Source organism: Trachypithecus francoisi, unplaced genomic scaffold (genome assembly GCF_009764315.1).
Source record: "Trachypithecus francoisi isolate TF-2019V2 unplaced genomic scaffold, Tfra_2.0 Lachesis_group21, whole genome shotgun sequence".
In the NCBI taxonomy this organism is placed as follows: Eukaryota; Metazoa; Chordata; class Mammalia; order Primates; family Cercopithecidae; genus Trachypithecus; species Trachypithecus francoisi.
This window is the reverse complement of record NW_022681467.1, coordinates 29,866,898-29,890,742: the sequence shown is the minus strand read 5'-3', so window position 1 is coordinate 29,890,742 and position 23,845 is coordinate 29,866,898. Positions and strand designations below refer to the sequence as shown.

Below are 23,845 nucleotides of genomic sequence, written 5' to 3'. Positions count from 1 at the left end.
GCAACCTCCACCTCCCGGTTTCCAGCAACACTCATGCCTCAGCCTCCCAAGTAGCTAGGACTACAGGAGTGCGCCACCACGCCCGGCTAATTTTTTATATTTTTAGTAGGCACAAGGTTTCGCCATGTTGGCCAGGATGGTCTCAAACTCCAGCCTCAAGTGATCCACCCACCTCAGCCTCCCAAGTGCTGGGATTACAGGTGTGAGCCACCATGCCTGACCTGGTTGTTCTTTCTATTCTACTTGTGCAAGCTGGGAAATCATGAGAATATGTACATAACCCATCAACAAGGAAACTGTTGGGACTGAGTAAGCGATAAAGCAAGATTCACAACATGAAAAGAGGAATATAGCCTGTACACAATATCTTCCCATATCCCAGTTTTTACAAAAGTCAGTAGAGAAAAAGCTTTAAAAACTGGCCCTCTTTGATGCAATCTTTTGTCTCTCATACAAGCTTTTCCCCCTTTATTTTCATTCCTACTGACACTTCCATAGCCTGGTCTCCCTGCCTCCAACCATAGTAAATACGACAGATCTCAATTTTGCCAAATAAATCTTCACAAAATACCATTTAATCCTATCAGCCAATAGGTCTCAAGGTTATTCAAAATAAGAGGCTTGACTCTATTCAACTTTTCAAAACTTTTGCCTATTACCAAGCTCACACAAATATTCTAAAATTAAACTCCACCCCCTGAAGTCCATTCCTGCCTCTGTACCTTGGCATATTCTAAATAACTAAATAACTTCCCTCCTTCTATCTGCCTTAATAATTATTCTACATACCTCTCATTCAGCACTAGACTGCTTTGAGGTCTTGAACTGTTTTATTTATTTATTTGTTTGTTTATTTATTTATTTTTGAGACAGGGTCTCACTCTGTTGCCCAGACTAGAGTGTAGTGACATGAGATCAGTGCAGCGACATGAGCTCACTGTAGCCTCAACCTCCAGGGCTTAAGCGACCCTCACATTTCAGCTGGGACAACAGGCGCACATCACCATCACACCTGGCTAATTTTTGTGGGGCTTTTTTGTAGAGACAGGGTTTCACCATGCTGCCCAGGCTGGTTTAATCTTTATGTGGGTAAGAACTTTCTTCTCAGACAGCAGAGACCATGGGTTATGCTGCAGAAAGTCAAGCCCCAGATCAGAGGTTGTAAAGCGGCAAGCCACAAGAAAAATTCTGCCCACAGTGGTAATTTGTTTGGCCCACAGTGTTTATACCATGAATTCATAAGTTGCCAACATTTAACAATAAAAATTTCTTACAAAATCTTGATTTCCAGCTTCTCTTTAGAAAAACTTCAAGATGTTCAGGCTGCACTTGGTCTGTACTCTCCCCGAGGTCAACAGTAAGCCAACACTGAATTGTACACTTTAAAACAGTGAATTTTGCCTCAATTTATTTGTTAACCTTCTGAAAACCTTCTTTTTAATTTTGAAAAATATGACGGGATCTCACTATGTTGCTCAAGCTGGTCTCAAACTCCAAGGCTCAAGCAATCCTATCACGTGGCCTCCTAAAGTGCTCGGATTGTAGACGTGAGCCAGGGCAACTGGTTAAAAAAAAAAAAAAAAAAAAAAAATTAACTACCAATACATCGTGAGTGTATTCCCAAGACCTTAAGTAGTATTTTTTAAATTATTTTTACTTGACAAAAAAAGTATATATTTATCATGTAAAATAGGTTTTATTTATTTATTGAAATAAAATAAAGACGGGGTCTCACTATGTTATCCAAGTTGCTCTCAAACTCCTGGCCTCAAGAGATCCTCCTGCCTTAGCCTCTCAAAGTGCCAGGATTATAGGCATGAGCCACCAAGCCCAGCCTATAGCACGTTTTAAAATATGTACACATTGTGGAATGGCTAAATCGAGCTAAATAACATATACATAACCTCATATACTTACTTTTACCTCCATCAAAAGAAAAAAAAAAGGCCAGGTGTGGTGGCTCACACCTGTAATCTCAGCATTTTGGGAGGCCGAGGCAGGTGGATCACCTGAGGTCGGGAGTTCAAGACCAGCCTGACCAACATGGAGAAACCCCATCTCTGCTAAAAATACAAAAAATTAGCCAGGGGTGGTGGTGCACACCTGCAATCTCATCTACTCCGGAGGTTGAGGCAAGAGAATTGCTTGAACCCAGGAGGCGGAGGTTGAGGGTGCAGTGAGTCAAGATCATGCCACTGCACTCCAGCATGGGCAACAGAAGTGAAACTCTGTCTCAAAAAAACAAAAAAAAATTGTAAGCCAAAGCTGCTTTAACAGCTGCTCCCTTGGAGGGGCATGAATTTCCTAGTTCACTTAAAGTCCCAATCCGATATATCATTACTTACTAAATCTTCATCCAGCCCTTGCAGATATTTAAATTTACAATGCTCAGCCTAAATAGGTTTACTGAAGACTAATGAACTCAGGTCATAACTTTAAGAAAGATAAGGTTGATGGTAATGATGATAATGAAAACAACAATATTTATTTATTTATTTATTTATTTTTTGAAATGGATCTCGCTCTGTCACCCAGGCTGGAGTGCAGTGGCCGGATCTCGGCTCACTGCAAGCTCCGCCTCCAGGGTTCACGCCATTCTCCTGCCTCAGTCTCCTGAGTAGCTGGGACTACAGGCGCCCGCCACCTCACCCGGCTAGTTTTTCGTATTTTTTAGTAGAGATGGGGTTTCACCGTGTTAGCCAGGATGGTCTCGATCTCCTGACCTCATGATCCACCCGTCTCGGCCTCCCAAAGTGCTGGGATTACAGGCTTGAGCCACCGCGCCCGGCACAACAATAATAACTAACACTTCACACTGTGAACCAAGTCTTGTTGAAGCAGAAACACATAATACCTATGTATATATGCTATTACCACTCCCAATTTACAGATGAGAAAACTAAGGCACAAAGAAGTTAGGCAAGTTGGCCAAGATCATACAACCAATATACAGTAGAATCAAAATTCAAAATCAACCTAACTCCAGTAAATACTGTTAACTCCTACAATATAATCCTTTAGACTACAATCCTTTCTTCTGTGACCAACTGAATTTGATTCTTTGAAAAAATAATCAAGACAAAATTGTAGAACCTACTCTTTCTTTGCACGAATGAATAACAAGCAAACCAAAGTTCACCTAAATGCTGATGGTTATTTCTGGAGCTTATCTTGTCTTAAAAAAATAAAAAGTCCATCCTGGCCAACATGGTGAAACCTCCTCTCTACTAAAATACAAAAAATTAGACAGGCATGTTGCTGGGCACCTATAGTCCCAGCTACATGGGATGCTGAGGCAGGATAATCGCTTTAACCTGGGAGGCGGAGCTCGCACTCAGCCGAGATTGCGCCACTGCACTCCAGCCTGGCGACAAAGCAAGACTCTGTCTAAAAAAGAAAAAAGTTATCTTGTGACAAAGAAAAGGTTGTAGAATCCAGTAAAATAATAAACATTTTCTCAGAAAACAAGCAAGTTATTAGATATTTCTGGAGTGAGTTAAGCTCAATATATAGATGAATTCTTAACCTATAAGTGACGACACAGTATTAAAATTCTTCTGTTTCCTGGGACAGAAGGATAGATCTATTAGGGTAAGCAATTTCCAGACATGGAAAAAAAAAAATGCGAGTTGTTGGAGGGCAGAGATTGCTTTTTCACCATGAGTCCCTGTGATGTCTAGCATAGAGCAGCACTCAGAATACATTCAATTATGTTAGGCCAGGCACCTATAATCCCAGTACTCTGGGAGACCAAGGCAGGCGGATCACCTGAGGTCAGGAGTTCCAGCCTGGCCAACACGGTGAAACCCCGTCTCTAGTAAAAACATAAAAATTAGCAGGCCGTGGTGGCAGGGACCTGTAATCCCAGCTACCCAGGAGGCTGAGGCAGGAGAATGGCTTGAACCCAGGAGGTTGCAGTGAGCCAAGATTACGCCACTGCACTCCAGCCTAGGTGAGAACAAGACTCCGTCTCAAAAAAAAAAAAAAAAAAAAAAAAAAAAAATACATTTGGCCAGGCTCAGTGGCTTATGCCTATAATCCAGAACTTTGGGAGGCTGAGGCAGGTGGGTTGTTTGAGGTCAGGAGTTCAAGACCAGCCTCACTAACATGATAGAACTCTATCTCTAGTAAAATACAAAATTAGCTGGGCGCAGAGGCACATGCCTGTAATCCCAGCTACTTGGGAGGCTCAGGCAGGAGAATCGCTTGAACCCATGGGGTGGAGGTTGCAGTGAGCTGAGATTACACCATTGCACTCCAGCCTGGGCAACAAGAGCAAAACTCCGTCTCAACAACAAAAAAAAAAACCACAAACAAAAAAAAGAATACATTCAATTATGTTAAAGGAACCAAAAAATCTGAACTTAATTTCTTAAATTGCAATGCAATGAAACTCTTATGACATTTATCATCTTCCTTTTTATAATAATCAATCACTGGCAAGGGAGTTTGTTTTCCAGACAAAATCCTTAAACCAGGAGTTTTATATTTGAGTACCCCTTGGAACCTAGCACAACAGCAGCTCAACAGATCCTTGTCAAATATTACAAACTTAAACTTTCCATACTTACGTTTCCTACAGGTCTCTCTTGGTGCCAGTGTTTAAAGTAGAACTTAAAACGCCGGGCGCGGTGGCTCACACCTGTAATCCCAGCACTTTGGGAGGCCGAGGCGGGTAGATCACGAGGTCAGGAGATCAAGACCATCCTGGCTAACACGGTGAAACCCGTCTCTACTAAAAATACAAAAAATTAACCAGGCATGGTGGCGGATGCCAGTAATCCCAGCTACTCGGGAGGCTGAGGCAGGAGAATCACTTGAATCTGGGAGGCGGAGGTTGCAATGAGCCGAGATTGCGCCACTGCACTCCAGCCTGGGTGACAGAGTGAGGCTCCGTCTCAAAAAAAAAAAAAAAAAAAAGTAGAACTTAAAATAACATGATTTGTCATTTATTAAGCATCAGATATTATGAAGCCTTTTTTCTCTTTTTTTTTTTTTTTTTTTTTGAGACAGAGTATCACTCACTCTGTCGCCCAGGCTGGAGTACAAGTGGCATGATCTCGGCTCACTACAAGCTCCACCTCCCGGGTTCACGCCATTCTCCTGCCTCAGCCTCCCCAGTAGCTGGGACTATAGGCGTCTGCCACCATGCCCGGCTAATTTTTTGTATTTTTAGTAGAGACGGGGTTTCACCATGTTAGCCAGGATGGTCTCGATCTCCTGACCTCGTGATCTACCCGCCTCGGCCTCCCAAAGTGCTGGGATTACAGGTGTGAGCCACCGTGCCAGCCGAAGCCTTATTATAAGGTATTTCTGATATCAGTCATATATTGTGATGTCAACAAAGCTGTGAAAAATCAGTCAGCACATAAAGCACAGAATAGAATAGAGTGAGCTGGAAAGAACCTGAGAAATCATATCCAAAAGATTCAATAGGTAAGTGAGGAAACCAGGCCCAGGGAGATTTAAGTGAGCTGCCCAAGATCACACAATTTAAGTGACCAGTAATACCAAGGCTAGAACCCAGGTTTCCTGAAGGTTGGCTCAAATACCTTTCCACAAAGAACTGCTTTGTGAGCTTGAGATGAAATGGATATGCTGAGAAATATTTTAAAGATATTTTAAATACTTTAATAATACTTTTAAATATTTTAAAAATTGTTTTATAGTAGCTATAATCATCCCACCATCTCCTTCCTTTCTCTTAAATATAAAAAAGAACAGGCCGGGCTCAGTGGCTCACGCCTGCAATCCCAGCACTTTGGGAGGCAGAGGCAGGCAGATCACCTGAGGTCAGGAGTTCAAGAGCAGCCTGGACAATGTGGAAAAACCCCATCTCTACCAAAAATACAAAATCAGCCAGGTGTGGCAGGTGCACGCCTGGCCTCCCGAGTCTCAGCTACTCAGGAGGCTGAAACAGGAGAATCACCTGAACCCAGGAGGCAAGAAGCTGCAGTGAGCCAAGATCATGCCACTGCACTCTAGCCTGGGCAAGACTCCGTCTTCATAAAAAAAAAAAAAGTGATTTTATTTCCTTTGGATATATACCCAAAAGTGGCAATGCTGGACCACATTTTTGTTCTATTTTACCACTATCTTCCTATTCAGCTTTCTTATCTAACAATTCACCTGCTCAACTTAATTCACTCCCTATTCTCTTACTGCTTAACTTTATGTTCTAATTTTTTTTCTTATCCAGTAGTCTTCCTTCTCTCCTAACCTTTTAAAGTGATCTGTCTTATCCTCATGTTTTCCTTCACAATTATTATTGTCAACTTCTCTCACCTTGTGGATCTAGATAACATTTTTTTTTCTTTTTTTTGAGACAGACTCTCACTCTGTTGCCCAGGCTGGAGTGTAGTGGCACGATCTTGGCTCATTGCAGCGTCCATCTCCTGGGTTCAAATGATTCTCCTGCCTCAGTCACCCAAGTAACTGGGACTACAGGTGCACGACACCACACCCTGCTAATTTTTGTATTCTTAGTAGAGACGGAGTTTCACCATGTTGACCAGACTGGTCTCAAACTCCTGACCTCAAGTGATCCGCCCACCTTGGCCTCCCAAAGTGCTGGGATTACAGGCATGAGCCACCGTGCCAGGCCAAGATAACATTTTAAGTCATGAATTCATGTCCTTTACTGAAGATTTAATAGGTATTATTTTATTTGATCCACACAACAATGACAGGGAGGGAGATAGGAATCAATACTTAACCTATTTTACAGATGTATAAACTGAGGTCTGGCAAGATGAAATAACTTGCTGAAAGTCACACAGCTTGTCAGTGGCAAAATCAAATCAGAACCCAGATCTTCTCTTTCCAAGTCCTCTATTCTTTCTCCACTGAACTATGCTGTCTTCTTTTTTTTTTTCGAGACAGGGTTTCACTCTGTCGCCCAGGCTGGAGTGCAGTAGCGCGATCATGGCTCACTGCAGCCTCAACCTCCTGGGCTCAAGTGATCCTCCCACGTCACCCTCCCAAGCAGCTAGGATTACAGGTACACGCCACCACACCAGCTAATATTTTTATTTTGTGTGGACTCAGGGTCTCGCCATGTTGTCCAGGCTGGTCTCAAACTTTTGGGCTCAAGTGATCCTCCCACCTTGGCCCCACAAAGTGCTGGAACTACAGGCATGAGCCACTGCACCTGGCTATGTTGTCTTCTTTTTCATTCCCCACCTCTTAACCCTACACACGCACATGTCTAGATAGTATACAGAGATAAATGTGTATAAAACAACACAAATAGAAAAAGTATGCCTATGTGTAAGGGATCTACAAAAACAGAAAAGTCAGAAAATTCAAGTTAAGAGCACAATGTGGCTCACAGGTTAATCCTTGCAGAGGCAGCTTTGGGTTTCAGAACCAAGTGAAGCTGCCTATTTGTTCAACCAACTGATGCAGCTAGCATTAACACTGCTCTCTCCTCACAGCAGTTATATGACCAGAGCTTGGCCTCTGCATCACTCTTGCCCCCAAGTTCTCTCACAGGATGTGACCGTACCTGAAGTTCTCACAGTTTGAGTCACTTCCTTGGGTTAAGGCGTTGTCTCCACAAGGCCACTGTGAAATGCATGGTACCTGAAAAAGGAAGGAGAGTCCATTAACATATTACTTCTATAGTTTTTTGTCTGTTTTTAAGACTGAGTCTTGTTCTGTCCCCCAGGCTGGAGTGCAGTGGCACGATATTGGCTCACTCAAACCTCCTTGGGTTCAAGCGATTCTCCTGCCTCAGTCTCCTGAGTAGCTGGGACTATGGGCGCACGTCACCACACCTGGCTAACTTTTGTATTTTTAGTAGAGATGGGGGTTTCCCCATATTGGTCAGGCTGGTCTTGAACTCCCAACCTCGTGATCTGCCCGCCTTAGCCTCCCAAAGTGCTGGGATTACAGGCGTGAGCCACCGTGCCCAGCTGACTTCTATAGTTAAACACATCAGATCTGCAATGACCTTGGGACTCTACAAGCACAAAGTCTCTTTTAAAAATTTCATGGGATAGACAATTTTTAATGGAGCAGACAGGACAAAAGAAAGAATTGGGGGAAAATGATTCCTACATAGTATGGGAAGATACCAATCTGAGTATGATGGCTATCTGGCAAAATGAGGATGGCCATATAAATACACCAGTCTATAAGGGTCACCATAATGATAGTCCCTGCAAGTTGGAGACTCCTAGGGACAGGAAAAGAGAAAGCACACCAAGGATCTGGATATAGTCAGTTCTGAAAAGAAGCAAAAGAGCTGGGCTGGCAGCAGTTTTTCAAGGACAGTACACTGCTAGACTGGAGGAGGATAGAGGCAGGAACAGCTTCTGGTTAATTGCTTCTAGTTGTGAGGATAGTTTCCAACTTAAAGTTTTTAGCTGAAAGCCAACCTCCCAACCAGAGAATGCTGCAATTCAATTCTGTGAACCCCCTAACTAACTTATATTGACTCAAAGCTAGTATCATTTACAGCCATAAAAGTCAACATGCCTTTACTGAATGCTTATTATGAGCCCAGAATTTGGCTAAGTCCTATAAATACAGAAAAAAATAACCTTACATACTTATGTCTTAATTCTTATAAAGGAAACCAATCCTCAAAACCCAAAACTGAGTTAGGCAACGAGAAAGAAAGTGGCAAAACAACAAAACAGGTGACTTTCCTATCAGTACTAACACAAATTTCTTTTTTTTTTTTTTTTTTTTGAGGCAGAGTCTCATTCTTTTTGCCAGACTGGAGTGCAGTGGCACAATCTTGGCTCACTGCAACCTCTGCCTGCCGGGTTCAAGCGATTATCCTGCCTCAGCCTCCCAAGTAGCTAGGACTACAGATGCGTGCCACCACGCCCAGCTAATTTTTTGTATTTTAGTAGAGATGGGGTTTCACCATGTTGGCCAGGATGGTCTCGAACTCCTGACCTCACGATCTGCCCGCTTCGGCCTCCCAAAGTGCCGGGATTAGAGGCGTGAGCCACCGCACCTGGCCCTAACACAAATTTCTTAAGACAGAATGAATACAACAAAACTCACTTCTAGGCCAAAATTCCTTGTTAAACTCTTGCCTAAACAGTCAAGAGGCACAGGCTAAAAATCTCCCTTTTCTTTTTCTAGTCTAATACCAGAAGTTCTTCGGTAGTGCACATTGATCTTGGTAAACCAGAGAATACCAGTCTCAGAGTTGCAAAACCTAGTGCTAGTTCTAGTTCTTACTCTTAACTAGTTTCAGGTAAATTATTTAACCTTTAAAACAAACAACAACAACAAAATAGAAAATAAGAGATTGGAGTAATCTAAGAATAACTTGTATCTGGCACATATCTATTACCTACTAGATAACTGTCCATAGGAGACATCACTGATCAACCATGATACAATTCCTCAGAGCCCCTACAACACCAACAAAATAGAAAATAAGAGATTGGAGTAATCTAAGAATAACTTGTATCTGGCACATATCTACTACCTACTAGATAACTGTCCATAGGAGACATCACTGATCAACCATGATACAATTCCTCAGAGCCCCTACAACCAGAATCCTTCCAAACACAGTGCTACTGGCAGCTTCCAATTAGAGCTGGCCAATAAACCAAAATATATTTGCTATTATGGACTAGATACTCTCTGTAATTTCTTCCAACTCTAAAACTCAATGAGCAAGTTTCTATAGGCTGAGAGAAAAACACTTCCAACAAGCCTTGATCAATAGTACTGAGAGACATAAATCTCAGTCCAAACTCCAAGTTCTAAATTAGCCAAGCTTGGTGGCACGCACCTGTAACTCCAGCTACTTGGGAGGCTGAGGCACACGAATCACTTGAACCCAGGAGGTGGAGGCTGCAGTGAGCCGAGATCACGTCACTGCACTCCAGCCTGCGTGGCAGAGCAAAACTCCATCTCGAAAATAATAACAAACTCCAAGTTCTCTTCCAAATTACACCTGACATAGTTCTTTCTAATTTCTGAAAGATGCTAATGAACAATTCACTCTCATACTATATATAACATATATAACCTGGCAATATAATTTAGACTTGCTAATGGGTTCTTTTGACAGAAAAGGAGCCCTTTACCCAGACTAGCTCTAAAAAAAATCCTCATCTAAAAATATGGCAACAATACGGCACTAGTAAAAAGCTAAATACAATCCTTTGATCACCCCCACAACCTCTCTCCAAGGTCAGGCTTTGTTACTTCTCAACTAGACTTCTGCAATAGCTACTTTTTCATCCTTTCGTTCATCACCAGAGTAATCTTTCTTTTTTTGTTTTTTGATGCCTATCTTTGTCCTGCAGTACACAGCAATCTTCTTAAAACACATATGTACTCACATCATTTCCCTGTCTAAAAATCTGTTCATCTATTTCTTTTTTTTTTTCCTTCCTTTTTATAAAGACGGGATTTTTTTTTTTTTTTTTGAGACGGAGTCCCGCTCTGTCGCCCAGGCTGGAGTGCAGTGGTCGGATCTCAGCTCACTGCAAGCTCCGCCTCCCGGATTCACGCCATTCTCCTGCCTCAGCCTCCCGAGTGGCTGGGACTACAGGCACCCACCACCTCGCCCGGCTAGTTTTTTTTTGTATTTTTTAGTAGAGACGGGGTTTCACCGTGTTAGCCAGGATGGTCTCGATCTGCTGACCTCGTGATCCGCCCGTCTCAGCCTCCCAAAGTGCTGGGATTACAGGCTTGAGCCACCGCGCCCGGCCTTAAAGACACGATTTCACCATGTTGACCAGGCTGGTCCCGAACTCCTGAGCTCAAGCGATTCACCTGCCTCAGCCTCCCAAACTGCTGGGATTACAGGCGTGAGGCACTGAGCCCAGCCCTGTATCTATTTCTACCAACATAAAATTCCAAATTTATAGCATTATACTAAAAATTTTTAGGCAAAGCACAGTAGCTTACACTTGTAATCTCAACACTTTAGGAGGCCAAGGTGGGAGGACCACTGGAACACAGGAGTTCAAGACCAGCCTGGGCAATGTAAAGAGAGCCTGTCTCTACAAAAAAAAATCTTTAATTAGCCAGGCGTGCTGATGCCTGTTGTCCCAGCTACTCAGGGAGGCTGGGGTGGGAAGATCACTTGAGCTCTGGAGGTCCTGCCACTGTACTCCATTCTAGGTGATTGGGTGAGACCCAGTATCAACAACAAAAAAAAATAACTTTTCATATACTCGCTTCCTTTAACCTTTCTGACCTTGTGTTTCAAAATGCTCTCCTTCCCCATTCCACTCCCTACTCCCTGAATCATTTTTGTTCCACAATCCTCTGAATTTACACAAAGCATTAAGGCATTCACTCAGCCTACTCTGTCCTTCTCTCTTCCCTCCGCCCCCACCGCCCCCGCTCCCCCTCCGCCCCCAACCCCCCACCCCCCCCCCCCACCGCTTTTCACATTCCTACTCTTCATCTAAGACCCAATGAGGGTTCAGGGGCAAATCTTGCCTCTTCTAACCAATCCTCCACCCAGCCACACACACAGAATTGGCCACTTCCTCTTCCGTCTCAAAGTTTTTTGACCTTTCCTTGGTAAGTCTAGAGTACCATCTGCCCTCAGTGGTTCCCAAGACCATCAGAATTACCTAAGGCATGTGTTAAAAATAAATTGGTTGGAGCCAACCCAGACCTACTAAATCCATCTCAGAAGGTGAGACCCTGGAATTTCTAAGCTCTTCTAATTATTCTAATGGTCAAATTTGGGGACTACTGGTTTGTCTGTCTCTCCCAATAGGTGAAAAGATGTATTTTTTAGGGCCAAGCAAGGGGGCTCATGCCTGTAATCCCAGCACTTTGGGAGGCCGAGGCAGGTGGATCACGTGGTCAGGAGTTTGAGACCAGCCTAGCCAATATAGGGAAAGTCCATCTCTACTAAAAAACAAAAAAAATTAGCCGGAGGTGGTAGTACACGCCTGCAGTCCCAGCTACTAGGGAGGCTGAGGCAGAAGAATTGCTGGAACCCAGGAGGCGGAGGTTGCACTGAACCGAGATCACACCACTGTACTCCAGCCTGGGTGACAAAGCGAGACTCCATCTCAAGTTAAAAAATATATATATATATATTTTTTAAAAAAAGAATGTAGAAATGTTTGATTCTAGAATACACTGAAGAAGTAGTCTGTGCTCATTTTTTAAATTTCATATCATATCCTTGGTGACTTGACTTGTATGCTGAATATAAGGGAATTCCTTTTGGACTCACAAAATTGACACATTCACGGTTCAAAGAAGCAGCAGAATTTCCACCTTCATTTCCAAATTTTTTTTTCTTTCTTGAGACAGGATCTCACTCTGTCACCCAAGGCTGGAGTGCAGTGGCACGGTAACAGCTCACCACTGCCTCGACCCCCAGGACTCAGGTGATTCCCCCACCTCAGCCTCCTGAGTATCTGGGACCACAGGCACCGGCCACCACACCTAGCCAATCTTTGTATTTTTTGTAGAGACGGGGTTTCACTATGTTGCCCAAGCTGATCTCCAATTCCTGGGCTCAAGAGATTTGCCTGCCTTGGCCTCCCAAAGTGCTGGGATTACAGGCGTGAGCCACCACGCCCATTCCATTGCTTTTTTTTTTTCGGAGTCTCACTAGATTTGGGCTCACTGCAGCCTCCATCCACCTCCTGGGTTGAAGTCATTCTCCTGCCTCAGCCTCCCTAGTAGCTAGGACTACAGGCACCCGCCACTACGCCAAGCTGATTTTTCTGTGTGTGATTTTAGTAGAGACAGGGTTTCACCATGTTGACCAGGATGGTCTCGAACTCCTGACCTCGTGATCTGCCGGCCTCGGCCTCCCAAAGTGCTGGCATTACAGGCATCAGCCACAGCACTCGGCCCATTTCTTAATTTTAAAAATAAATTATAGCTTAAATAAACCTGTAAAATACACACAGCAAGCTCTCACCATATCTGCCATGAGAACTTCACCTGAACTGATAAACCACTCCTTAGTCGATTTTGAGAATGGAAATACACTGCCTTTACATACTTCCTGAAGATCGAATTATATTAGGAAAAGATGCGGGAGAATCCACCTAAGTGCAATGATAGGTGGCTGGCTCCAGGGTCTTACTAATTTTCAAGGCAAAAATCCCACACTTGCCCATCCCCCACTCCAAACCAAGTATATTGCAGATGTGGAAGAACGGCAGAAAATGTAGTAAGATTAGGATACGAATACAACCAAGAAAACAAGGTTGTGTTGTTATTGGGGATAATGAATTCCTGGCCCTTTACAAGTTCACCTGGTTACATGTCCAACTAACTTTAGGCCCAGCGTCTACTTCGGGCGCACAAATCCTGCGATTCTCTCTTTTAAGTCGCGGCCCGGAACTGTCTTGGAAAACTTGAGTTCTCCACTTAAAAGTCATGTCATCATGTTTCGACCCTTAGAATACGTTCAACGGCTACTTTTTTCTTTTCTCTGCTAAAGAAAAGGGCACTCTCCGGAGGAAGGGCAGATGACAGCTCCACGTCTGCAAAAGTCGGCGCCGCCACGACGGTGGCGGGCGTCGGGGAAGGCGCTGGGGCCGGGACCACCACGCCGGGGGACAATGGAAGGAGGAGGGGAGTGGGAGAGAGAAGTGGAGGCAGCCGCTGGGCTGGGCCCTTCTAGCGACTAGGGGCTCGGAAGTCTCGGGAAGGACAGCTGGGTGACGGGGGACCCGGCCGACGCCCCTCACAGGGCCACGTAGCCCACGCCGGCCCCGGCCGCCGGGCCCCGCGCGTAGGCCGAACCGCTGGAGAGTGGCCTCAGGCGGGGATGAGGGGCGAGGGGCCGGACCGTACCCACGCCCGTCGTGGCCCAGCCCTTTCACAACTTGGAGTCCGCGAGACGAAGGCTTCGGGAGCCTGTGCCAGGCATTGATCCCTCCGAACGTCCAGACAACCCACCCCCACCGCCCGGCCCGGGCCAGTAGCCCGAGCTCCCCGCGCCCCGCACAGACACCGGCTCTGGGAGAAAGAGCAGCCGCGGTTCTGGGGTCCCGACCCGCGCGTCCCACTCCTCTACCCTAGTTCTCCCCCAACATTCCCATCCGGACTCCCTCCCTCTCCCGAGAACTGCCCCGAGCTCGCCCACGGGTGTTTACCGGGACTCGGGGCGGCGGCGACTCCTCAGTCCCTAGACTAAGATGGCAGCCGGTCCCGAGCCCCGACCACAGCTACTAGAGCGAGTTAGCAGCCAAAGCGCAGGCGCCTGAGCGCGGGAGTGGTCTGGACTACAAGCCCCAGCAGGCCTTGCGCGCCAGCCGTTCGGCCCACCCCTGGCTTGAAGAGCCGGCTGCGGTGGTAAATACAGTTAAATCCCAGTTTTCCTCACCTCCAGGTGAAACGGCAGCCAGCGGCTCCCAGCACCTCCAGGCTTTTTTTTTTTTTTTTTAACACCCCGCCCACGGAGCCTATAAGGACTGTGATTCTCAAACTATGGTGTGCATCAGAATCACCTAGAGAGCTTATTAAAACTTACAGGGCTGACCCCCACCCCCAGAGTTTCTGATCAGAAGATCTGGCATAGGAGGATAGGGTCTGATAATCTGCATGTCTAACAAGCTCTCTAGTGATAATACTAGTGAGTGAAATAATAATCTGAGAACCACTGGGCTATACAGCTTAGTTATAACTTAGTTGTTCTTTTTTCTTTTTCTTTTACTTTTCTTTTTTTTTCTTCTTTTTGAGATAAGGTCTTACTCCGTCAACCACGCTGGAGTGCAGTGGTGCAGTCATAGCTCACTACAGACTCACACTCCTGGGCTCAAGCAAGTCTCCCACCTCAGCCTCCTGAGTAGCTAGGACAACAGGTGAGCACCACCACACCTGAGTAATTTTTGTCTATTCTTTGTAGAGATGGGGATGAGGTGGGGTCCGGATGGGATGGGGCAGGGACAGGGCCACAGTCTCGCCATGTTGCCCAGGCTGGTCTCAAACTCCTGGGCTCAAGCAATACTGCCTCCTCAGGCCCCCTAATCGCTGAGATTACAGATGTGAGCCACTGCACCTGACCTGGTTTAGCCTTTAACAATGTACATTAAAGGCCGTGGTTAAAAAGAAAATAAAAGAAAAAAATATACACTTGAGAGTTACACTGACTGGGTTCAAATCCTCCCTTTTCTGCCTTTTAACTGAGTGTGCTTAGGAATGGTGATAACAGCTTAGTGGAGCCAACATGGCCGGTGTTCTAAGAGCTGATACCAAGCTCCCTTTATTCTCACGACAAACCTATTCCAGAAATACCGTTATTATCCCCATTTTACAAATGTACAAACTAAGTCACATGCTTGATAAGAACCCAGGCAGTCTGGTGTGAAAGTCCGTTCTCTTAACCTTCTTCATGGATTGCTTGAGAAATAATAGGCTATGCAAGCAGAGACTCAGAGGTATGACTAAGTACTCATTTCTTAGTGACCTTTGCTATTACTGTTTCCGCCTAATGAAAATAGTATTTTGCCATCTGGAAAGTCACTTACATTTTTCAAAGTATCTTTTTTTTTTTTTTGAGACAGCGTCCTGCTCTGTCACCCAACTTGGAGTGCAGTGGTGCAATCATAGCTCACTGCAGCTGACCTCCTGGGCTCAAGTGATCCTCCCACCTCAGCTTCCTGAGTAGCTGGGACTCCAGGCTCAAGCCACTACACCAGGCTAATTTTTTTTATTTTTGTAGAGACGTGGACTCCCTGTGTTGCCCAGGCTGTTCTCAAACTCCTAGGCTTGGCCGGGCTCGGTGGCTTACACCTGTAATCCTAGCAGTTAGGGAGGCCAAGGCAGGCGAATCACTTGAGGTCAAGAGTTCGAGACCAGCCTGGCTAACATGGTGAAACCCCATCTCTACTAAAAATATAAAAATTAGCCGGGCATGGTGGCGGGTGCCTGTAATCCCAGCTACTCGGGAGGCCGAGGCAGAGAATTGCTTGGACCCAGGAGGCAGAGGTTGCAGTGAGCCACGATCGTGCCACTGAACTCCATCCTGGGCCACAGAGCGAGACTCTGTCTCAAAAAAAAAAAAAAAAAAAAATCAAAAATTAGTTGGGCATGGTGGCACACCCCTGTAATCTCAGCTACTCAGGAGGCTGAGGTGGGAGAATTGCTTGAACTCAGGAGACGAGACTGCAGTGATCGTACCACTGTACTCCAGCCTGAGTGACAGAGGGAAACCCCATCTAAAAAAACACAAAAACCAAACTCCTAGGTTCAAGCCTTCAAGCCTCAAGCAAAGTACTTTCAAAACCACTTCATGTTTCCTGCAACATGCCTTAGGAAAGATTGCTAAAATACCGATTCCTGCGCCCCATCCTCATTCAGATTCTCTAGTGCAGTGATTTTCAAACCTCAGTACTTATCAGAATTGCCTGCAAGGTTAGTTAAACCGTAGATTGCTGAGGCCACTCCCAGAGTTTCTGATTCAGTAGGTCTGGGGTGGGGCCTGAGAATTTGCTTTTTTTTTTTTTTTGATACTGAGTCTCACTCTGTCGCCCAGGCTGGAGTGCAGTGGCCCAACTTCCGCTCACTGCCACCTCTGCTTCCCAGGTTCAAGCGATTCTCCTGCCTCAGCCTCCCAAGCAGCTGGGATTACAGGTGCGTGCCACCATGACTGACTAACTTTTGTATTTTTGTAGGGATGCAGTTTCCCCATGTTGGCCAGGCTGGTCTCGAATTCCTGACCTCAAGTGATCCGCCTGCCTCGGCCTCCCAAAGTGCTGGGATTACAGGCTTAAGCCACCGTGCCTGGCAGAATTTGCATTTCCCCTTCCCTTTCCCCTTCCCCTTCCCTTCCCAGACAGAGTTTCACTCTTGTTGCCCAGGCTGGAGTGCAATAGCGTGATCTTGGCTCACCACAACCTCTGCCTCCTGGATTCAAGCAATTCTCCTGCCTCAGCCTCCCGAGTAGCTGGGATTACAGGCATGCACCACTATGCCTGGCTAATTTTGTATTTTTAGTAGAGACGGGGTTTCACCGTGTTAGCCAGGATGGTCTCAATCTCCTCACCTCGTGATCTGCCCGCCTCGGCCTCCCAAAGTGCTGGGATTACAGGCATGAGCCACTGCGCCCGGCCAGTACCAGGTATTTTTATGACCATTATACAGAGAAGAAAACTGAGTGTGACAGAAATTAAATGGCTTGTTCAAGATCACTCAGCCAGGAACCAGGGATCTAACCCTAAGTCCTCTAGCTCCAGATTCTGTATTCACCTACACTTTTAAAAACTATGTAAGGTTAGGCAAAACTAGTTATGGTGTTAGAAGTCGGGATACTGGTTACTGTTTGAGGGGAGGGAATACCTGGAAGAAGGCACAAAGACACCTCTCAGGATGGGTGATAATATTCTGTGTCCTGATCTGAGTGGTGTTACTGTTTCAGGAAAAGGGTCCTGATTCAAACCCCAAGAGAGGGTTCTTGGATCTCGTGCAAGAAAGAATTTGGGGTGAGTCCATACAATAAAGTGAAAACAAGTTATTTATCTCTTTATTTATTATGATGATGATTATTTTTTCAGACAGAGTTTTGCTCTTGCTGCCCAGGCTGGAGTGAAGTGGCGCAATCTCAGCTCACTGCAACCTCTGCCTCCTGGGTTCAAGTGATTCTCCTGCCTCATCCTCCCAAGTAACTGGGATTACAGGTGCACACCACCACACCCTGCTAATTTTTGTATTTTTAGTAGAGACGGCGTTTCACCGTGTTGGCCAGGCTGATCTTGAACTCCTGACCTCAGGTGATCCACGTGCCTCGGCCTCCCAAAGTGCTGGGATTACAGGCATAAGCCACGGCGCCCAGCCGATAACAAGTTTATTAAGAAAGTAAAGGGGCCAGGCGCTGTGGCTGACACTTGTAATCCCAGCACTTTGGGAGGCCGAGGCAGGCGGATCACGAGGTCGGGAGTTCAAGACCAGCCTGGCCAACATGGTGAAACCCCGCCTCTACTAAAAATGCAAAAATTGGCTGGGCATGGAGTCGGGTGCCCATAATACCAGCTACTCCAGAGGCCGAGGCAGGAGAATTGCTTGAACGAGGAATCAGGAGGCAAGGCGGAGGCTGCAGTGAGCCGACATCGTGCCACTGCACCCCAGCCTGGGCGACAGAGCGAGATTCTATCTCAAAAAAAAGGATAAAAGAAAGTAAAGGAGACCAGGCGTGGTGGCTCACACCTGTAATCCCAGCACTTTGGGAGGCCGAGGCAGGTGGATCGCTGAAGGTCAGATGTTTGAGACCAGCCTGGCCAACATGGTGAAACCCCGTCTCTACTAAAAATACAAAAAAAGTTAGGCAGGCGTGGTGATGCACGCCTGCAATCCCAGCTACTCAGGAGGCTGAGGCAAGAGTATCACTTGAACCCAGGAGGTAGAGATTGCAGTGAGCTGACATTGTGCCACTTCATTCCAGCCTGGGAGACAGAGCAAGATTCTGTCTAAAAAAAAGGGAAAGAAAGTAAAGGAATAAAAAAGAATGGCTACCCCAAAGGCAGAGCAGTGGCTCAAGATACTGGCCTAAGGATACTTAGAGTTATTTCTTGATTATATGCTAAACAAGGAATGGATAATTTATGAGTTTTCCGGGAAAGGGGTGGCCAATTCCCAGAGCTGAGGGTTACTCCCCTTTTTAGACCATATAGGGTAACTTCTGGATGTTGCCATGGCATCTGTAAACCGTCATGACACTGGTGGGAGTGTCTTTCACATGCTAATCCATTATAATTAGCATATAATGAGCAGTGAGGATGACCAGAGGTCACTTTTATTGACATCTTTGTTTTGGTGGGTTTTAGCCAACTTCTTTATCGGCAAGGTCTTTATGACCTGTAGCTTGTGCCAACCTCCTCTCATTCTGTGACTTAGAATGCCTAACCTCTCACGCCTGTAATCCCAGCACTTTGGGAGACTGAGGCAGGCGGATCACAAGGTCAGGAGTTTGAGACTAGCATGGCCAATATGGTGAAACCCCGTCTCTACTGAAAATACAAAAATGAGCCAGGCATGATAGCAGGCGCCTGTCATCTCAGCTACTCAAGAGGCTGAGGCAGGAGAATCGCTTGAACCCAGGAGGCGGATGTTGCAGTGAGAGGGATCATGCCACTGCATTCCAGCCTGGGCAACAGAGTAGGACTCCATCTCAAAAAAAAAAATAAAAGAAAAGAAAAAAGAATGCCTAACCTCCTGGGAATACAGCCCAGTAGGTCTCAGCCTTGTTTTACACAGCCCCTATTCAAGATGGAGTTGCTCTGGTTCAAATGCCTCTGACAGTACACAGGCTTTCTCACTTTCTCAAGCCATATACTTATTATTTCTGCATTTTTCTCTATATTATACATCAATAAAACAAATATATGTTTTATTTTATTTCATTTTTATTTATTTAGCGACAAGGTGTTGCTCTGTCACCTAGGCTGTAGTGCAATGGTGTGATCATAGGAGCCTCAAACTCCTGAGCTCGAGCAATCCTCCTGCCTCAGCCTCCAAGAGGCTTTGTTTTTTTGTTTTGAGACAGAGTCTCGCTCTGTTGCCCAAGCTGGAGTGCAGTGGCGCGATCTTAGCTCCTGCCTCAGCCTCCCAAGTAGCTGGGATTACAGGTGCCTGCCACCATGCCCAGCTAATCTTTTTGCATTTTTAATAGAAACAGGGTTTCACCATGTTGGCCAGGCTGGTCTTGAACTCCTGACCTCTGGTGATCCACTGGCCTCAGCCTCCCACAGTGTGAGCCACCGCACCCAGTCACAAATATCTGTCTTAAATGGATATTGGCCAGGAGTAGTATCTCATGCCTGTAGTCCCAGCACTTTGGGAGGCTGACGCAGGAGGATCCTTTGAGGTAAGGAGTTCTAGACCACCCTGGACAACACAGACTCCATCTCTAATAATGGCAATATAAATAAATAAATGCATACTCATTTTGTTTGGAAAATGCATCCCTTTCTACTGCATATCAATGTATAAAAGCTTTATAGTGCATCAGAATTGTCTGAAGGACTTGTTAAAACTCAGATTGCTAGGTGTCACCCAAGAATTTCTGAGTCAGGAAGCTCTGTTAGGACTGAGAAATTGCATTTCTTTTTTTCTTTTTTCTTTTCTTTTTTTTTTGAGATGGAGTTTCGCTCTTGTTGCCCAAGCTGGAGTGCAATGGCACAATCTTGGCTCACTGCAACCTCCACCTCCAGGGTTCAAGCAATTCTCCTGCCTCGGCCTCCCAAGTAGCTGGGATTACAGGCTCCTGCCACCATACCCAGCTAATTTTTTGTATTTTTAGTAGAGACAGGGTTTCACCATGTTTGCTAGGCTAGTCTTGAACTCCTGACCTCAGGTGATCCACCTGCCTTGGACTCCCAAAGTGCTGGGATTACAGGCATGGGCCACCGTGCCCAGCTGAGAAATTGCATTTCTAATAAGTTCCAGGTAATGCTGATGCCCACCTAGTGTGACACTTTGAGAACCACTGGACTATGCTATCCTACCCTTCTTACTAATGCCAATAGGGTGGGTCAGCTCTCATCTGGGAGGCAGTACCTAACAGGAGTTAGTAATTTCGGCTTCAGCGGCATATGTATCAAGGATCTGGTCCTTATTATGTCAATAAATTGCTAGTGGGGCCGAGGGGCAGGGGTTCTTAGGAAAAGTCACCTGAACCTCAGTGTCCAAATCTCTAAATGAGTCTAATAGAACCTACCTCCTAGGATGTTGTAAAGATTCTAGAACATCCTGGGTTTGTAGTTGGTGATTGTCCAAGAAGAAGCCGAGTTTGTGAGGGCAGGGAATCCCAGCCTGGCCATTTCCTCATTCTCCCATGCTATGTGGCTCTAGCTCTCAAGTTCCCTGATCCAGAACTCAGCCTGGTCTTGGCCTGGTCAGAATGCAGGATCAATGGTTGATAAAACTGAGCCACCCTTACCTTCCTTCTGCCTATGACACCTGTGCCAATCCAGGACAGGACTAGCCCTGCTAGATCAGGGGCCAGAAACCTGGAGGAGCTGTCACCAGCAAGGGAAGGAGGTTCCTAGGCCTCTTGGGGAGGAGGAGGGCAGGAAGCAGGGCTGCAGAGCTGGAAGGAATTGGGAGAAAAACCCCAGCGGCCCACATGCCACCTGCCACTTACCAGATTTCCCTGCAGAACACTTAGTCATACTATTGTCCCCCTCTTTCCTGGAGCCTCTTTGCTTTCACTTGCCAGAGGAAGGCTTGAAAAACTGTGTGTTAATGGAGAGAAGACACCACAGGGCTTCTGGGGGCCTGGGATCTGGATCCAAAGAAACCACTTAAGGCTGGGTGTGATGGCTTATTATTTCTCTTTAAGACTGTTTACTTATCCTTGAAATAAGGTACACAACTTCTGTCCATGGTCCCAGGTTGCCAGGTTTAGAAAATAAAAATATAGAATGCCCAGTTAAATTTGAATTTCAGATAAACAACAGATAATTTTTAGTATAAATATGTGCAGCTATTGCATGTAACATACTATTACTAAAAATTTTCTCATTGTTTATCTAAAATTAAAATTTAACTGGGCATTCTATATTTTATTTGGCAACCCTACTTCCAAGGCTTTATAATACACTTTCTAGATCAGAGGTAATAAACTTAAATGCCTCCAAGGACCATCCAGGTAAAATAAAAAATAACACTTAGATCAGCTGCGATGGGTCACACCTGTAATGCCAGCACTTTGGGAGGCCAAGGTGGGTGGATCACTTGAGGCCAGGAGTTCAAGACCAGCCTGGCCAACATGGAGAAACTCTGCTTCTACTAAAAATACAACAACAACAAAAAAAATTAGCCAGGTATGTTGGCATCCACCTGTGATCCCAGCTACCTGGGAGGCTGAGGCACAAGAATCGCTTGAACCTGGCAGGTGGAGATTGCAGTGAGCCAAAATTGTGCCACTGCACTCCAGCCTGGGTGACAGAATGAGGCTCTATCTCAAACAAAACAAAACAAACACCCACCTAGGCCAGGTGCGGTAGCTCACGCCTGTAATCCCAGCACTTTGGGAGGCTGAGGCAGATAGACCACCTGAGGTCAGGAATTCAAGACCAGCCTGACCAACATGGTGAAACTCCGTTTCTACTAAAAATACCAAACAACTAGCAGGACGTGGTGGCAGGTGCCTGTAATCCCAGCTACTCGGGAGGCTGAGGCAGGAGAACTGCTTGAACCCAGGAGGTGGAGGTTTCAGTAAGCCAAGGTCTCGCCGCTGCACTCTAGCTTGGGCGACAGAGCAAAACTTTGTCTCAAAAAAAAACCAAAAAAATCCAGAAACAAATAGTAAATTGTGGTTAATGATAGGCATGTTGAAGTGTTTAGAGGTAGTGAACTGTGCAACTTCTTTGAAATGCATCAAAAAATTAGATGGGACTGGGCACAGTGGCTTATACCTGTAATCCTAGCAGCACTGTGGTCAGGAGTTCAAGACCAGCCTGGCCTACCCAGTGAAACCCTGTCTCTACTAAAAATACAAAAATTAGCTGGGCGTGGTGGTGGATGCCTGCAGTCCCAGCTACTCGGGAGCCGGAGGCAGGAGAATTACTTGAACCCAGGAGGCGGAGGTTGCAGTGAGCCGAGATCACAGCACTGCACTCCAGCCTAGGTGACAAAGCAAAATTCCGTCTCAAAAAAAAAAAAAATTAGCTGGGTGTGATGGCTCACACCTATAGTCCCAACTGCTGTAGTGAGCTTTGATCTTGCCACTGCAATCCAGCTTGGGCAACAAAGAGATACTCTCTCTCGAAAAATAAATAAATAGGCCAGGCACAGTGGCTCAGGCCTGTAATCCCAGCACTTTGGGAGGCTGAGGCAGGCGGATCACTAGAGGTCAGGAGTTCAAGACCAGGCTGGTCAACATGGCAAAACCCCATCTCTACTAAAAACACAAAAATTAGCCGGGATTGCTGCCACATGCCTGTAATCCCAGCTACTTGGGAGGCTGAGGCAGAAGGATTGCTTGAACCCGGGAGGTGGAGGTTGCAGTAAGCAGAAATCATGCCACTGCACTCTGGCCTGGGCAACAGAGTAAAACTCTGTCTCAAAAAAATAATAGTAAGATGGATGGGAGGAGAGATGGAGAAACAGATGAATGAGTAAATATGCAACAAAGCAAATGTAGCAGACAGTTAACAATTGTAGAATCTAGGTAATGGGTGGATGAGCATTCACTGTACAGTTCTTTCAACTGCTCTGTGTGTTTGAAAATTTTCATAATATAGTGTTGGGAGGAAATCTTGCACAAGCAAAATGCAGCCCAAGCCTGAGCAACATAGTAAGACCCTGTCTCTACAAAAATAAAATAAAAATAGTAGCCAGCTGTGGTGGCAAAAGGCTGAGGGGGGAGGATCGAATGAGCCTAGGAGGTCAAGGCTACAGTGAGCCGTGTTCACGCAGCTGCACCCAAACCTGGGCGACAGAGTGAGACTCTGTCTCAAAAACAAATACATAAACAAAACCCAAAAAGGCTGGGCACAGTGGCTCATGCCTGTAATCCCAGTACTTTGGGAGGCCGAGGCAGGTGGGTCACTTGAGGTCAGGAGTTGGAGACCAGCCTGGCCACCATGGTGAAACCTCATCTCTACTAAACATACAAAAATTAGCCAAGGGTGGGGGCATGAGCCTGTAATCCCAGCTACTCAGAAGGCTGAGGCAGAAGAGTCACTTGAATCTGGGAGGCGGAGTTTGCAGTGAGCCGAGATCACCCCATCACGCTCCAGCTTGGGTGACAGAGCGAGATTCCGTCTCAAAAAAAAAAAAAAAAAAGTTGATTTTCACAGCTGAATTTCCAACCCCTGATCCATTTACAGCCAGCTCCATGTTCTATTCTTCCTCTTTTTTGGGCTACAAACTAGCATGATTTTATTTACAAAGTTCCTTTCTCCTTGCTCTTTTCCCAATGTTCCTC

The 23,845-nt window shown here is 45.8% G+C and overlaps 1 protein-coding gene across 8 annotated transcripts in view; it reads right to left on the bottom strand.

Annotated features, from left to right (window-relative positions):
* Positions 1-14,187, bottom strand: part of ITCH (itchy E3 ubiquitin protein ligase) — a 131,964-nt gene extending 117,777 nt beyond the window's left edge. For 4 of the 8 annotated variants that reach the window (XM_033186154.1, XM_033186158.1, XM_033186160.1 and 1 more), the window contains exons 1-2: positions 14,073-14,182; positions 7,508-7,584 (exon numbers count right to left, since the gene is read on the bottom strand). The gene's annotated coding sequence lies outside the window, so the exon portion shown is untranslated. Of the gene's footprint in view, positions 1-1,274; positions 1,297-4,571; positions 4,736-7,507; positions 7,585-14,072 lie in introns of those variants that run through there. The other 4 variants (XM_033186153.1, XM_033186157.1, XM_033186155.1 and 1 more) reach the window with 3 other exon arrangements.
* Positions 14,188-23,845: the final 9,658 nt, after the last annotated feature.